The sequence below is a fragment of the Vanessa cardui genome, chromosome 26 (assembly GCF_905220365.1).
Source record: "Vanessa cardui chromosome 26, ilVanCard2.1, whole genome shotgun sequence".
Lineage (NCBI taxonomy): Eukaryota > Metazoa > Arthropoda > Insecta > Lepidoptera > Nymphalidae > Vanessa > Vanessa cardui.
In genome coordinates this window covers 6,392,693-6,411,032 of record NC_061148.1, presented here as the reverse complement: position 1 = coordinate 6,411,032, position 18,340 = coordinate 6,392,693, and the positions used below count along the sequence as shown (strand labels likewise).

Sequence of the window (18,340 nt, the reverse complement as noted above, 5' to 3'; positions counted from 1 at the left end):
GTCGTATCGGTTCGGAAAAACCGACGGCGAAAGCTGGTTCCACAAAGAGGTTGTTGTGCTTCCTCATGAATTCCTCTATCTATTAAAAAAAACCGCATCAAAATCCGTTGCGTAATTTGAAAGTACCAAGCATATAGTGTTGCCCAAATTCAGTCTTGGTCTTGCAGTCTTGGTCTTGTTCTTGCGTTTTTGCAAGACCAAGACCATGAACAAGACCAATTTTTAGCAAGACCAAGACCAAGACTGACCGTGCAAGACTTGAGCAAGAACAAGACATAGCCTGTTAGAGTCTTGCGTCTTGCAGCTAGGACTTAGCGCTATTTCACGGAGTAGTTAGGTGTAACAGTTCGGTGTATAGGTACGCTTAGGAATTGAGAATTGAGAAATTGAGAATGAGACGCAAAAAATTGTATCAAAGAATATGAAAAACTGGACCTATGCGCATTACGACTAATACCATAAACATACCTACATAGCGAATAAAAAAATAACCATTAAAATCAAACTGAGTGCATGCATAGTTATGTTTTAATCATCGGCACTTTGATAATGCGGCATCAAAGGTTTTGTAATTATTTCTCAAAGAAATTTGCCGTTTTTTGGAAGTAAATGGTTATGATTGGACGTCATGACAATTGGACGTTTATTTTTATAAATTGGGTTTTGATCACATATTTCAGAAATTTTAATGCAAAAATGTAATTTCACTACAAAACTCGTTGACGTGTAATATCGATTTACGTGCTTTGGAGGTAAAGCCGCCTCGCATGTCGAGACGATCGACGGCAAAACCATCTCTTATGCCGTCCAGACACCCTCTTATTAATAGTATACGTTGGCTGATAGTAACCACCGCTCATAAACAATGGCTCCGAATGAAATATTTACCATTCTTAACATCGCCAATGCACCACTAACCTTGGGAACTAGGATATTATGTCCCTTGTGCCTGGAGTCACACTGGCTCACTCAACATTTAAATTGGAACACAACAATACTAAACAATACACAACAACAATAATACTGAGTACTGCTGTTTGATAAGATATCTGAAGATTGGGTGGTACCTACCCAAACCTAAATAAAGCCCTATCACCAAGTAAACACCTCTTTCGCTGTTCTTTACGCTTTGTGTCTACTGATATATGGAGTAATTTAAGTGATGACATGCCTGTTCCTTAGCTAGAACACGGTCACAATCAACAAAAGAGAACAAAAAGTCTATTCTTCCCTTTCGTTCATAGACCGTCATTATCAAGACGGAAGCTTCGAAACGTGCCGTGACCTTGTAATTTTATTCGCAGCTCGACCAAAGAAGTTTCTTTACAAATACCACCAAATTATGACCAAGTTATCTGAGAATCCGAAAACCATTCGCTAAAACCGTCTCCTCCATTGAAAGTCCTTAAAAAAGGCGAGAATATATTCACCTAACGATTTTCCATTTGGTTTTACAACTTAACGCCTTGATGCCCTTGATGTTTCTGATCGTCAGCCGAGATTGCCGTGACCTTCGTCACGCTACTTTAAAATAATGGCTATTTCCCGACTTGATGACTTCAGTATAATGTTTCAGTATGGTTTCGCTTTATTATTACGATTAATGATTTATCTGATTTACATGTAGCTGGCATTTTACCATTTATTTAGACTTTCATCATTACTACTATATTTTACTCAAGTTGTCGCAAATGGCTTTTTAATAGTCATTTTACATGATAATTTAGAATTTGAGGTGTATATATATACTACTGAGAAAGGGGAAGTGCTTTATGATCACTGTTTTAACAATCGTCTAATGTAATATTAAAAATGAAGTCCTTTTAACCTATGTATATCTTCTACACAATTTGGACAGAGACATTACAACCTTATATTTATTGGATAATGAAGAGAGATATGATTTAATAGTTCATTAATATACATTCGGTCAAAGACATCTTTCTTATTAAGAAGAGGGATTCTAAGATCAATCTATCAACTTTTTCGTGTGACAGAAGGACATAAGTCGATACGGGTTTGTCCGAAATGTCTGAAATTTATTTCGAGACATAGATTCCTCACCATAGAGATTAGATCTTCTGTATCTGAGCTGTAAATTACTTCTATTATCTCCGGTGTCTCAGCTAATTTAACGATTACACATTATACATAGTCATACAAGATATCAACAATTTCTCCCTCAAAGTTTTAGTATAATTATGGTTATAGTTCAACGAACATTCACAAAAGCGCCCAGAGCGTTGACTGTAACAACGTCAGCATAATTAGTAAGATCCCATAAAATATACAACATTAAATAAACATCTTGAATCTATACGTCCAGTACCTAAACGTTTGTCTCTGAAAATATAAATTAATCAAGACTTATGTAAATATTAAAATATAAATATACTACAAGTTTCATATAATGAAACTGAATAAAAGAAAGATACGACCGTCTTAAGATAGAATAAATTAATTCAATATCATAAATTCTAGACGGTATAAAAAGATCACAATTTTTTAATCAACCATTTAAGATCAGACGCAGCTGATGCTGAACTTTTTCTGAAGTACAACGATCCGGTGATAAGGGATTTTATTAATCATTAAATAGTCTTGTAAGAAATACCTCTACAAGTGTAGTTAGGGAGTGAGTATTTGATGTCTGTTTGTTATAACATTTAAAGCTTCAATCAATTTACCGCTCCTCTTAAATTTTAGTCAAAATCAGTCGGAATAAATAACGAACACTCATTGGTCGCTCATGACGTCATCAGCTGCATCCGACCAATGATCAAGCAGATTAAAGGGAAGTTGATGTTACAACAACGTTCAAAAATTTGAATTAAGTCCATAGTATCATAACGAAATCGATTCAGTGTTGGACATTATGTTAAAAATTAAAACAAATTATTTTTAATAATGTCTTAACAAGATTCATTTATTATTTAATTCATACTCATGTTTTTTTTTTCATTTATATATGTAAATTATTCAGTCTGCTTCGGCAGAATACCACTTTCCCTCAAGAGGACAATTTATATGTCTGGCTTTGTGTTCTAAATTTAAATTTAATATGAAAATATGTCTAGTTCTAGTCACACAACATAGAGCCAAATTAAGCAAAAACCTAAAAAAGCAAAGCTTTTGAAATATCAAAGAATAATCAAATAGCAATTGGACGAATTTGTTATATTTTATTTGCCACTAGCTACTGACTTCGTACGGGTAATTTAATCTAATCACGTGGCATTCTTTCACCAATCAGATTCCCAGAACATTCGCTAACTGACCAATCAATGCGCCAAAACCCAAAGCTTTTTACATGAGAAATGAAATGAAATCTCGATATCAATCGAAAGGACAAACATATTATTTTTTGCATACAAATGAATCCCAAATCGTAAGTATCAAAGCCGCCGCAACCAGGATGTGATATCATTAGTCTTCATTAAACACGGCTTAAGTCCAAACGTTGAACTCTTGAAATGATTGATGGATTATAAATTATGAAATAATTCCTAATATATTCCGACAAAATTTAAATGTAAAAACTGCATTGAGAATGTTTTGTTTCAATTAAAATATGAACGAATTCAGCGAAGCGAGACTTGAGAGTTATTTTCGTTTCATTCTTTGATAATTTTTCCTTCGTTAATTTTGTTTCGATTGAATGTTTATTCGCCTTTAATTAAAATTTTACTTTATTTACACTCCAATATTCTGGTTGCATGAATTTAATTAAGATGATATTTTGGTTTTTGATGTTTTTTCAATGTTCTCATAAAAACGTGCTATACTGACTTGGCAGGAGGGGTTTTTGTAAGTCAGGGCACTTACTTTACCATATTCGAGTTGGTATGGTGAGTAAGACAACGGACACAATGTACACACCTTCATAATTCGAAAGAGATGTTAATATATCTTACAGTGGTTTAGATCTTTAGGCAGGAGAAACCACTTACAATTAGATGGCTCATTTGCCAGTTAGCCCAAGGAATGCCTCCTTGTTCCAGTGGCTATATCGCGATCGACAAAGGCATAGATCCCAAGATCTTGTGTTCAATCCTCAGATCAAACCAAAATAAATCTTGGGGATCAAAAACTGTAATGACAGTTTTAATGAAAAGTCAAGAGTCTGGAAGTTGGAAGCATGTATACTAGCATACTTTAGAAGTATGTTTCATAGTTGATATTGTCACTGGACTTTTTCCGGTTGTATGGCGGATTTGCCGCCAATCGGATTAAGAGAACAAGGGCAAGTGCAGGTACGTTCCCAAACAAACTTGTGCACTAAAATATGTCTTACATAGTGGGTCTCCTTCGAGATAGACCCTGAATTGGTCAGGGCGTCATCTTGATCATATTAAAAAAATATCTCGTCCAAAAAAACATCATAAGGTAACAACTAGTATATGTCAGATAAAAATCTGTGGCATGGGAACAACCCGCGCTGAAGCAGCGTGATAAGATAATGGGATAACTTCTGAAACCTCACGCGAAGAGGCCTTGTCCAGGAATCTTTAGACAACGCTAAGATATTTTACCTATTGATATATAAGTTATCAATAATATTATGAGTAGTAACATCATCATTAAGAGAAGTTGAATAGATATTTTTTGTATATACTCAAGATATCCTCGAAAATTATTTCATGGAAAACTAATAATACCTACTTACACCTTGCTCAAATAATCGTACAAAATTATGGGGTTACTTTATAACGATCTATTTATAGCAAAATTCTTATCGATATCGTTTCAACGTGTAATTTGTAATTAAGTCGAGTAATTAAGGCAACAGCAAATACGTTTGAAAGATTACAACTAATTATTAAAATCCGGTGACCACTGAAAAACGACTTTTGTCTGAAAAATGACTATGTCCCTTGAGTGCGGTACACTGGCTTACTGATTTTTCAAACTGGAACACAATAATACGAAGTATTCTGTGGGTAGAATATTTGACGAGTTGGTGGTACCTACAAAGATCAGATAGTAGCAGTAAATAAAATTATCGTTCATAGAAGATAATGAAACTGTTCAAAATTGTTGTTATCTTCTAGACAACATTTGAAACAATAAAAAAATAATTAATAAAGAAGCTTATTTAATAGTGATTATATTTTATCTCTATGAATTTCTTATCCGTGCCTCTTCTAATTTATCTTATTATCCGTGTGCATAATTGCTTTATTAAATATGAATTACATTAATTAGTTATTCTCGTTTTCGTCTTTGTATATCAGCCGGGGATTACCCGCCCACGATTGTAACGCTAGAAGATATTGATTGAATTTTATCTCATTGTATATACATGAACATAATCCTAGCTCAATAATCATAAACTTCATCACTACCAGCTAATATAAAAAAATAACTACAAAGCTATGACGTCACAATTACGATAGCCACTCAGCTGATTTCGGCAAAAAGCCAACACTGATTTTCATAGGCAGCCTTAAAATAATTGACATATACGAACGGCAAGAACTTCACCACTGCTAGCTAATATAGAAAAAAAATTACTACAAAGTTATGACGTCACAATTACGATGGCCACTCAGCTGATTTCGGCAAATGGCCAACGCTGATTTTCATAGGCAGCCTTAAAATAATTGACGTATAGGCAGCCTTAAAATAAAACAACATTATTTCACTTGAATATAATATAATTTCTCTCCTGTATCCAAATCACGTTCTCCTTAAATATGGCACAGATATTAGGCATTCTCTATCTGCCCAAATAAAAGCCACAAATATGAGGTTCCTCTAAATTTCTTTTCAAACATATCTCAACTTTTTAACCAGTAGCCTTGACTATTTGAGTTTAACTGAACATTGTTGAACATTACAATGATATTTGTACGAAAATTACTCGGTGGTAGGGCTTTCTGCAAGCCCGTCTGGGTAGGTACCACCCACTCATCAAATATTCTACCGCCAAATAACAGTAGTATTGTTGTGTTCCGGTTTGAAGGGTGAGTGAGCCAGTGTAACTACAGGCACAAGGGACATAACATCTTAGTTCCCCAGGTTGGTGGCATTGACGATGATACTTAATATTTGTTATAGCGTGACCACTTACCATCAGGTGGCTCATATGCTCGTCCGCCAACCTATACCATAAAAAAAATATGAGCCTCAGAGAGCACAATCAGATGAAATCCGACATGTAATAGCTGTACAAAAATACACAATGACATGTTATAGCGAGCAGAGATGTCCCAGTGATTAGATCGCTTGCATCTCAACCGACGATTGCGGGTTCAAACCCAGGCAAGCACCATAGAATATTCATGTGCTTAATTAGTGTTTATAATTCGTCTCGTGCTCGTCAATGAAGGAAAACATCGTTATGACATATGCATGTATCTAATTTCATATAAATTCTGCCACGTGTGTATTTCATCAACCCGCATTGGAACAGCGTAGTGGAATGTGTTTCAAATCTTGTCCTTAAAGGGAGCAGAGGCCTTAGCCCAGCAGTGGGAAATTTATAGGCTATTGTAATGTTATATGCCAACAGCATCAAAGAAGCCATGTCCGTAAAAAAAACTCCAGCTATATTGACATAAATATAATAATTGTATTTAACTAACTTGACTTTGTATTTTTTAAATGTTGAAAAAGAGTAACTACTGGGTTCCTTGCCGGTTCTTCTCGGTAGAATCTACTTTCCGAAGCTTCACTTAATTATAAAATGACGATTCAAAAGTGCTTGTTAAAGCCGACTTGAATAAAGTTGATTTTGATTTGATTTGATTGGTGACATTATATCATCAACAAATGAGGAATTATCGTGAGGAAAGCTTCAGATGTAATGTTAGCTCCACGCTAGCGTTCCGTATTGGAGTAATCAGCACTTCTTAAAACGAGACAAGGTAACCTAACAGCAAAACATTTGCCGATTGCTTTACTTTAACAGCCCAAGTAATCTAATAAGTTTTTCAAATGTGTGCAAATTGGATTGGAGTGTGTTTGGATCTTAAGTGAATGCTTACGTTTCTATAATATCAAATCCTAAGCGATTGGATTTCTTTTGTGTGAAATATAAAAATACAACTAATAGATTTTATATGGTATAGGTTGGCGGACGAGCATATGGGCCACCTGATGGTAAGTGGCCACCTTATATCGTCTATGTGCCACCAACCTTGGGAACTAAGATGTTATGTCCCTTGTGCCTGTAGTTACACAGGCTCACTCACCCTTCAAACCGGAACACAACAATACTGAGTACTGTTATTTGGCGGTAGAATAGCTAGTGAGTGGGTGGTACCTACCAGACGGGCTCGCACAAAGCCCTACTAATAGATACAAAACATGCTGAAATATCACCATTTTAACGATGAAAAATAGAAACATCGATGAATTTCATAGAAGCGTGCGTGAGTCCGTGACGTTAGGGAGCTTTGACACGCCGATATATCAAAATTATTTTCATAATATGAAAGTTTTATAAATGAAAACTATATTTAACTAACTATGATTTATTTCGTCATACAAGACTGGCTTCCCTTTTTTTATTTCGGTGAAAATCGTGAATACATATGAGTTTTACGGGTCCTTAACGCCTCATGGGTAATAGAACACCATAATACCCACTTAAGAATCAGCAGTGCCAGCTCTGTCTATTCAGAAGTCATCATAAGATCCTGAGGATGGGCTTCAACCTGGTCTAATTCCTTAGGAGTACTGATAATATGGTGAGGTGCAATGCTGTTACTAAATGGTTTGAATATATTGTAAGGAGTGTCATCTCTACCACACCAGCCTACCTGCTACAGGCTACATAAGTGCGATTCCAAGACCAGAGTCCTTATCATCTCGCGCTAGACGGTCGTCATGCTGTCGGCACGTAAGATAATTAGTATTTCGCTAATTGTTATTATTGTCAGCTAGTCTAATAAAAGTTATTGTTAAATTCTTTATTTTGATAAAACATAAAACAAGAGTGTTTTGTCGGTAGATTGTTTTTCTTTTAATAAATAACAACTTCTGATTCTTATAATATATATAACTAGAGAAGTTGTTTATTTACGACATCACATGAAAAACCTAAAATATATATTTTTCATGTTTTACAATCAAAAACCTTCCTCTCGAATCACCCTATCTATTAAAAAAAAACCGCATCAAAATCCTTTTCGCAATTTTAAAGATCTAAACATACATAGGGATAGCGGTACGCGACTTTATTTTATACTATGTAATGATAATGATCATTATGATTACAATGTTTTAAATATAATACTGGTATTATAATAATTACTTGTTAGTAAGGACTTATGAGTGTTCGTCTGCTGAAGTACTAATGTAGCACATATTTTACCAGCAAACAGTTTTGTTGTGTTCCGGGTGTAAGGGTGATCGAGCCAGTGTTATTGGCATAAGGGACGAATGACCCTCGTTCCCGACTTTGGTGGCCATTATCTTTGGGCCGTGATGACACTTACTATCAGGCCTTCCCTCTCGTCTACGTATAAAAGTAACAAGTCAACGTGATTTCACACACACATATAAAAATGTGTCCCGATATGTATCTGTCCCTATGTAGGCGTAGATCTTTAAAACGCAACAGATTTTAATGCAGCTTGCAGTGTTTAAATAGAAATGAAAAATGTCAAAAGACACTTCTTAATTGACATGTTGTTAGTCTGAGGCCGATGTTAGGTACTCTAAAACATATATATATTTAATTTAGAACGAGCTGTGCCCACGACCTTGTACGCGTTTGAATTAAACAAAAAAAAATTATTGTAGCCTAAGTTATTCCTTATTATATCAGTTATCTGAGTAAAATCGGTCCAGCCGTTCCAGAGATTAGCCAGAACAAACAGACAGACATAAATACAAAAAATTGTAAAAAATATTATTTTGGTATATGGACCGTGGATAAATATGCATATGCATTGAGTAAAAAAGGGCTATTTTAATATTACAAACAGACACTCCAATTTTTTTATATGTATAGACAAAATAGCGTTCGAATGCTTCATAATGAAAATACATACTTATAGAATTCATTAAAAAAATAAACACATAAAGTAAAAAAAAAATCCATGTATAGTTGTTGTTGTAAAATTAACAATACATTGCTTTGATTCGATGTTTCGTTATAGATCGAGTGCTTTTAATACATCAATGTATATCGTCCAATCCTAACAGCAACAGACTTCCGCTTTACAATATATTCTGTACAAAATCGTGATGATCCCATTTAGCTAACAATATATTAAGACTTATGTTAGATGATAAACACGAGTCGTGGATATTCATAACAATTTATAACGTCAGAATCAGACTCATAATCTGTTATGTCGATTTAAGTAATACAAGTAAATATTATATATTGTACAACATCACATACATTACTCTGATCCTAATGTGAGTACCCAAAGCACTTGTGTTATGGATAATCAGATGTAACGACGGTACCACGAACACAGATCCAAGACAACATAGAAAACTAATGAATTTTTTCTTGATCGACTTGGCCTGAATGAAAACTGGTGTACACACTACTCGACTACAGAGTTCGTTGATGTCCAACAATGACATTAAAATCTATACTTGTATATTTCAGCTTGCCAATGAATAAATTAATTTGTCTAATATTGAAATGACTGTTTTAAATACGACACATAAGCCTAAGTCCATTATGATGACATTTAGGATTAATTATATACAGATCGACAATATGGTTAAGTACTGATGTTTTGAACAACAACAACAGCCCGTAAATTCCCACTGCTGAGCTAAAGGCCTCCTCTCTCTTTGAGGAGAAGGTTTGGAACACATTTCACAACGCTGTTCCAATGCGGGTTGGTGGAATACACATGTGGCAGAATTTCTATGAAATTTGTCACATGCAGGTTTCCTATCGATGTTTTCCTTCACCGCTGAGCACGAGATGAATTATAAACAAAAGTTAAGCACATGAATCAGCGGTGCTTGCCTGGGTTTGAACCCGCAATCATCGGTTAAGATGCACGCGTTCTAACTGGGCCATCTCGACTCTCATGTTTTGAAAGTAGATCAAAATTTGTATGGGAATTGATCACTTCTGATCTCAGAAGTGTGGATATTATAAGTAAACAGTTAAAGATTTACTAAATCAAATTACAAAATTCATCACCTAAGTGGATGAAACGAGGATGTATGTTCATTTTTAAGATAAGAAACATGGAAATCTGTGTTTACGTTTCTATTTAAGCGTAAAAGATCAAACGTTGCAATGTTTTTCTAAAGAATTTCCTATCAGGTACACGAATACGGCTAACGAATAAATAAATATATACTAATATTATATACCGAGTTACTTTCACATTTATAATGTGAAAGTAACTCGGTATGTCTGTGGTTCTTTTACGACCAAACCAATGAAGCGAATTTGAGCAAATTTGAAGGAAGGACATACGTTTCTTTATTTGCCTATGTTTGACAACTCACCCCCTAAGAACTAGGTAGGTAACTTTTGTCACGGTGACTGTTTCGTCACTCTTGTCGAGTCCATGAATATGTATGGAGGTGCGCGTACTTTACGACGTGACAATTTAGTGACATTTGTGTCTGCATCTGTACATATTCACGGATTTGACAAGAGTGACGAAACAGTCACCGTGACAAAAGTTACCAGTGCGCGATAGTGCTAAAACGTGAATGAAGCCGCTTGCGACAACTAGTATATTATATTACACAACACAAGATTATATGTATGATAAAAAATCATAGTTCAGACAGGATATACAAATTTAATTGTTCTTAATTAACATACATGTTATTTAATCGTATGAAATGAATTAATTACTGCGTTATTCGTAAGATCTTATCAGCAGAAACTAAATTCTGTTCTTGTGTACAGATGAATAAAAAAAACTTTAAAATACTACATGAATTTAATGTTTTTTTGTTTGATTTCATGTACATGTTTTTTTATATGATGAGTCTATTCCACAGATATATATATCTATCACAAGATATAAGTATATCTAACTTAACAGTGCCTTCTTGTTTGATAAACCTTGCAAATTAAACGATCGCCTCCTAGCTATTTCTTTGTCATATTAATAAATGTAAGCCGAGATAGCCTTGTGGTTAGAACGCGTGCATTTTAACCGTTGATTGCGAGTTCCAACCCAGGCAAGCACCCAGAATTTTCAATTGTTTCATTTGTGTATATAATTCATCTCATGCTGGTCGGTGGAAAACATCGAGGAATCCTGCATGTGTATAATTTCTACGAAATTGTGCCACGTTACTCCACCAGCATTGGAGTAACGTTGTGGAATATGCTCCTAACTTACTCCTCAAGGGGACTTCAGCCCAGCAGTGGGATATTTACAAGCAGTACATGTTATTGTTGTTGGATATTAAAAACGTGCATTATAATTTAACTTACGAAGGAAAAATTCAGAACAAAACATAATAACGATAGAAAAAATTTAGAAGTATATTTCTTGGAATAAGCGTTCGTTGATTTTCACGCAAAACGTAAAAAAATATAAAAGTTACTTCCGAGTTCCTTGCGGGGACTCGCTACGATCTTTATTTCGACCCGGCAGCTTTATATTTAATTTCGTATAACTTACGGAAGAGCCTATTTGAACTGAGTTCATTTAGGTTTTGATTATGTACCTAACACAAACTGTAGTGGTATAATACGACACAACTTAGATGTAGCATCACCAAATTCAATACACCGATTACTGCCTATTTACACAACATAGAAATAGCTCCCTATCGCATCATTCGTCGCTATTCGTCGCTATTAAAGCAAGTATAGTACGACACAACTTAGATGTCGCATCGGCAAAATTCGTAAAACCGATCACATCCGAATTGAGTACGCCATCCCAAATTATCAATATTTATTTCTCATCCGAATATGATCTTTGCCATAACGTAATAACTTGTAATGTCATATGACCTAATATATTCGTCAATTTGACGCGTGGATTTACATACATTTGCTTTCTCTGACGCGTGAATCTATAGCGACGAATAGCGTCGAATGGCGCGATAGGGAGCTATTTCTATTGGTTGTGCAAATCGGCAGTAATCGGTTTTATTTTCATTCCATTGCAATTTCCGATGCTACATCTAATTTGTGTCCTACTATACGTGTAAATCGACGTATCAAATTGACGAATATAGGTCATATGATATTACGTTTGTGTAAAGATCATATTCAAATAAGAAATAAATATTGATGATTTGGGATAGCGTACTCAAATCAGATGTGATCGGTTTTACGAATTTTGCCGATGCTACATCTAAGTTGTATCGTACTATAACTCATAATTGAAAATTGTGGCTTCTAATTTTATAGTCGACGTGGGTAGCAAGAGATTATTTCCCACATGTGATCCGTACCTAATGGAGAATAAGGCCACGATCACATTAGCCTAGCAATGAGATATTTATTCTTAACAGTACGAATTAACGTGTTCATGTTATTTTATCAGTAAAGTAATTATAAGTTTACATAAAGTTTTGAATCGTTCGGTGTACTAGTTGAGGATTCTACAAGCGACGCTAGTGCCCGCAAATTCACCACAGATAATATCCTCCTCGAGGGGATAACATTACTTACTCTTCTAACGCAGAGGCTACATCGTAAGTGCGAAAGGTCATATGTCACAATTGTGTGCTCTAAGCGTTGAGCATAAGGACCAATTATTTCTTTATATTTTATTCGTGTGATATTCGTTTGTGAGTTTTGTTATCTCTATAATAACTAAGTTATTAATATTTGTAACATTAAAGTTCTTAAATTGATGAATTAGAAAGAGACCAAGTGCGGTTCTGACTCGCGCGAAGGCCCATAAATATATATATATTTTTGTTTTATAGAAATACATAATTTGTTGAAATTGAAACTATATAGGTATCACGGTTTGTGAGAAACAGTTTGGCGACAGACTGACAGAAATACAAACCTTCCGGTACTCTAAAAATACAGTCGTTATTTTTCTGTTTTAAATTTGGAATTATTTTTATAATAAAAGCTGTAAAAACACTCTTATACATATGTAGATATATCTTTTATGATATAGATATTAATATTTGTTCTTTAATATAAAAGTTATATATAGACCCTTATCATACCAGTGTGAAGCCGGGAAGGGTATATATTATTATATACATATTATCAGAGTTTGAATCCACGATCATACACGTGTATATATCCAATGAGCATACTATCTTATAACGCTAAATTAAAAAAAAACACGGCAACTGATTGAACGACTTAAAAGTTTAATGTAGCGCAGTGCCATCTAGCGGCGTGTTGATATTGTAAGCGGAGAGGAATAAGAGCCTAAGTGCCATAAAGGTGCTTTTGGAAATTACATCCTTATCGGTTGAGCGCTTAAGCCGTGCAAGCAAACTAACTGATATTTGCAAGACAAGGAAAATGCGGTTAAAAGTTTGTTCATACTTTAAATCTTTTATCCCAGTAGTACCATTTTGCCGCGGTATCCTTTCTTATACCGACATGTGTGCCAACTTTCATGGTATATATACTCGTATACCACCATCGACGACCTCCGTGATCGAGTAGCGGGTTTAAAGTCCCGAGTTCGATTCCGAGTCGAAGTAGAAAAAACTGGGTCTGGGTGTCTGTGGTACCGTCGTTACTTCTGATTTTCCATATCACAAGTGCTTTAGATACTTACATTGGGATCAGAGTAATGTATGTGATGTTGTCCAATGTATACATGCACAATATAGTAGAGAAACACTGATTATTTTAGAGATTTATAGATAGAAATTATAACCATCGCATATACCTATCTCTTAGGGATAAACAATAATAATTTTTATCCTTAATTACTTTTTTCAAGAAATAATGGTTTAATTTCGAAGCGCATTTAAGCAATACATCATTAATCCTTATTCAATCAAGTACCTTAAATACACAGTGCATTTAATATAGATCAATACAGCCCTTTATCGCATGTAATTTAAATGAATATTTTCGAAGTCATTACAGATATAAACTACAGGAACACAGTGTCTTCTGTTGAATAACTGTGAACGTTGTAAGTCATTCTGTAGTATATTTAGTATAAGCATAAAAATGTGCGAAGTCGGGGCGTGTTACTAGTTATTTACAATACAACATTATTCCACTTAATTACTTATATCGACTTTCCAATTTCTCAGATATAATGCATACTATTGGTTGCTTAATGTCAACCAATGATATCACGACAATCAATATCGTCATTATTTTGACTTTAATCTGATTGGTGCAGAAAATTTATAAAACGAACGTCGCTTACGCCTGTATCGATATAAACTTCAGATGCATCCCGTTTTAAATTTAATTAATTTTTTCTTAATCCTTTATTATAAGCGACAGATCAATTATTGACTCTTAAAAACGTTGTCTAACTTCAAATAGATTTATATTTATAACTATAATGACCACGCGTTTCTGTGGCTACGTTTCGTCGTATCATTGTAATTTTTAACCAAAAAGTTTATATGAAAAACGCATAATGTAATGATACAAACTTTATGCTCTATATTCAGCGGTTTTTGAGTCACGCGCATAAAAAAACAGTGGTATTTTTACAGGATAGATAAAACAGTAGCTGTCAGGTTTCATATGAGTATAACTTGTTATTCAAAAATAAACTTTAATTATTTACGAGTAAGGTTTAAAAAGCAAGAAAGCAAAAAAAAATTTTTAGTCTATATCTATTTTTTTATTCTGGCTTATCTGGACTACGATTGGATCGCTTTTCCCGCAACTCTCATAATTCGATATTAGGTGTTAAAAAAGTAACTCAAGCTACTTTCATTTTGGAAAATGAAAAAGGGTTTCATACAATAGAATTAAAAGTCATGAGTTTTTAACAAAATCCGATTTCGACTTCTACACAAACAAACTTACGAGTAAACATCTATTCGGATGTGTAAAATTCCTACGAAAGAACTAAATATAATTAAATACTGAAACACGAAATTAATTTCATTTAATCAAAATGTCTATTAAAACAAACAACCAGAAAACGCCTTTTTGTAACACGCCACTGGCGCCATTTTGAACCTACAATTATTATTAGAGCGCTACTTTTATATAATAGGATTTCTTTTTAGTATATAAAATATTATTTGATTTTTTTTGACGAATTGCTAATATACAGACTGCTAGCTAGCACTTATTATTTTTTAACGTGTAAGGCGAAGAAAGTAATTAATCAGTCCAAACAAAAAGTATTTAAAATATGCCTACTTATTGGCCGATTATATTTCTATTTCTGTCAAATTAATACTAATTTTATTATAACGTAAGGCTTCATATATAATAATATTAAATTGAAATTATTTTGATTAATATCTTCCTCTTAATATTTGGATACTTATGAGTACCTATATTATATTAAAAAAATATATTCTTAATTTGAATTTATGTTATTTCATCACACTGAAACTTTAAACGGATTCTTATTCCAAAATTAAATACGCAGAGTTTCTAGAAAAGGTAATAGGTACGTAGTTTTTTTTTAAATTATTATTGTTCATAAGCAAAAAGGTTTATACAAACTTCGTTACTGTATTTTAATTTACGCCTAAGCGAAGCGACGGGTAACAGCCTGTTCATTAATAAGCTATCCTATCTCCTAAAACATTCAAATATAAATGTAATTAAATACCGTTCAGTTTTAGACGTCAAGAAATCTATTTAAATATACTTTTCAGTGCAAAAATAAAACCTATATCGAATAACAAAATTATTAGAAAAGTACTCGAAACACGCAACTGAAACTCGATCAACGTTGTTTTACTTGAAAGCTATATTTTTCTTAATTCCAAATTCTAGATTTAAGTAAAATTCATACAATTTAACGCTATACAAGTTTACCAGAATATTTATATTATACCTATTTTATATTTAGTCTTATTTGTAGCTGTGTTCGACTCGTTATATACTAAACTTAATTTACAGTAGGTACTTTATCACGGAAAAATAAATTATATAGTTACTGAGATTTACATACAGATACTTCTTAACTTTCAAATATATTGTGCATAATCTGTTTTCAGCTGTATAATAATTGAACCAAATTTCATAATATTAACGATAACATAAAAAAAAAATCTCTTTTACTAGAATCTTCTCGAAAGGTATAATCCAAACAATCGCAGTCAATTAGTTCTTTTAAGTCGATTAAAACAAATAATTTCAATTAGAATTTGATAAATTTAAACAATCCCATTAAATCGTAGCACTGTAAGTTGTCATAAATAAACAAAATGGCATCCATTTAAAATTTAATTTGCCAATAAAATCACGGAAGGAGGACCAATAGCCTACAGTATAATAAGTATTTCCTGAAATTATAAAACCTCTTTAACGATTTAGAATTAATTAATTTATGACTTAATATATGTTATAATATTAAATATAATGGTATTGCCATAAACAATATAATCGTTATAATAAAAACGAAGTAAAACAATTATTCTATTTAGTATTTCTTAAAGAATATTCGTTCATAATATTTTTATTCAAAATAATTTAACGTTTATTTTTAACGGTTTCAAAATACAGTTTTTTTTGTTCATCTCAATTCTAATAAACTTTTTATTAGAATTATTTAATTTTTTTTTTTTATTATTGACTATAAACACAAGCCACATAATATATCGTTTTCCGTTACTTTACACAATAAATTAATTACAAACGTTATTTTACTGACCTGTTAAACGAATAACATCAGATTCACAGTAATCCCCGTTAATAAATGTTTCAGTTTGACATTATACACAAACCACTGAATCGATAAATTAATCTTAATTCACATCATTGTCACAATAAATCGTTTGATCGTATAAACACAGAAAGAACGAAAAAAAAAAACCGTAAAAGTCGCTTATATCGCGAGTGGCGACGGTTCACAGACGTAACAAATAGAATATTCTCCCGCGTCCTGACAACACGAGCGCCGTTGCTCGACTGGAGATTTTGAACGCCGCGCTCACTCCAGCCCCCGCTACCCTCTGTAATCTATACCCAACACAAAAATCACGCAAATACAATAAAAAAGGTATAAAAACATAACACATTTTAACCAAAAACCCGTATTGAAAGCAAATTCTCTAATTTTAAACCAGTCAATCAATTTCTTGATATGTTTTCAATTTTAGAACACAAATATGTGCGTAGCCTACATTTTTATTAGTGTTTATAATTTTTGTAACCGTTTAAAAGTAATAATACTTAGAAAATAATATGTAGCACGCAATCTTTACTAAATAAAGCCCACTCTTTTAAAAAGTATTTGGTTGAAAATAAGCTGACCAAAGTCCAAATTAGTGATTCTAACAGCAATTAAAACTGTCTGTAAAACAATTAAAAATAAAAAGTTTAAACTGTATTTTTTTTTTAATCTATGTGCAAATGAAATGTTTTACAAGTTCGTAGAACTCCTGGATCTTAGACTAATGGTGCATACCAAATAAACGATTTAACACCCGTCTTATTGCCTACTTAGGTGACAAGAAAGCTGGTTCATTTCGCCAAGAGAATCGAAATTGCGAATCAACGAGGGCGGTTTTTTTTTAATTTGCACTTTGATAACAAGTACCAAGTATCTATTTGTAAATCCGTAAAAGTTTAATATATTTATTTGCTACATATTATAATGTTTATTTATAATTTGAATTTATCTGTTTTATAATTATCATTTTATTTGTGTATTTGGTTTTCATTTGATTTTATACAAATAAAAATATAAACATAATTAATTCGGCGGCTGATTGAAAATTGGATACTTTGATTTAAATATGCAGCTTCTGTATGTGTAAAGAGGAAATTGAAAAATAAGTCTAAAAATTAAAAAGCGCCCATTTTTTTACTATACATTTTTTATGTTAGTCCGACTCTGGGAGTCTGCACTTAGCGTTACCCGGAAATATCGATGATGTTTTAACAGTTTTTTAGTTTCATTATTGTTTATTTTATTATATTTTTTTACAATTGATTGCATACTAGCTATCGCCCGCGACTTCGCTCGTTTTAGGGGTTTGATTGTCACGTGTTAGAAAAAAAGTAGTCTATGCTTGGAGTTCAAATTTTCTTCACACTAAATTTCATCAAATTCGGTTCAGCAGTTGGGTAGTGAAAGAGCGACAGACAAACAGATAGACAGAGTTACTTTTACGTTTACAATATAAGTATAGATTTTGGCAATGATGCATACATACATTGCCGAAATGTGCAGTGATGCTACAAATACTAAAATATACATCATTTTTAAATGCTGTGTAAAAGTTTTTTCTTACCTTATGTACAATGTACATATTTGTCTTCATCGAGGAAGCTTAGGGCTCCTTT

The 18,340-nt window shown here is 33.2% G+C and overlaps 1 protein-coding gene across 1 annotated transcript in view; it reads right to left on the bottom strand.

Moving 5' to 3' along the window:
- LOC124540837 (hemicentin-1-like) overlaps window positions 1-16,946 on the bottom strand; it is a 141,042-nt gene extending 124,096 nt beyond the window's left edge. Inside the window, exon 1 of the mRNA XM_047118563.1 lies at window positions 16,704-16,946. The gene's annotated coding sequence lies outside the window, so the exon portion shown is untranslated. The remainder of the gene's footprint in view (window positions 1-16,703) is intronic.
- Between the last annotated feature and the right edge of the window lie 1,394 nt (window positions 16,947-18,340).